This window comes from Branchiostoma floridae, chromosome 3 (assembly GCF_000003815.2).
Source record: "Branchiostoma floridae strain S238N-H82 chromosome 3, Bfl_VNyyK, whole genome shotgun sequence".
NCBI lineage: Eukaryota > Metazoa > Chordata > Leptocardii > Amphioxiformes > Branchiostomatidae > Branchiostoma > Branchiostoma floridae.
Window position 1 is genome coordinate 3,281,932 of NC_049981.1, and position 320 is coordinate 3,282,251.

A 320-nucleotide genomic window follows, 5' to 3' on the forward strand; every position below is an offset into this window, starting at 1 on the left:
TCTAGGTGTAGAAATATTTATAATAATAATGAAAAACTCCTTTCCCAATCACAAAAATACATTTGGGATAATGATTCTCGTGAAACATTTCTACAGGCATTCCAACTTCCCCAAGTTAAAACTAAGATCAATCAGTTCATGCTACAACAGTACACACACGCAGATGCTGAGAAAGCTGTTGAGGATGTTAACTATATTATAAAAATGGCTGTCAACTTATCACTAAAATCAATTTGGCTCTCCAAACGGAAAAAGAAACCCACTTGTAAGCCATGGTATGACCCACAGTGCCGTGATCTAAGATAAAAAATTAGAACTCT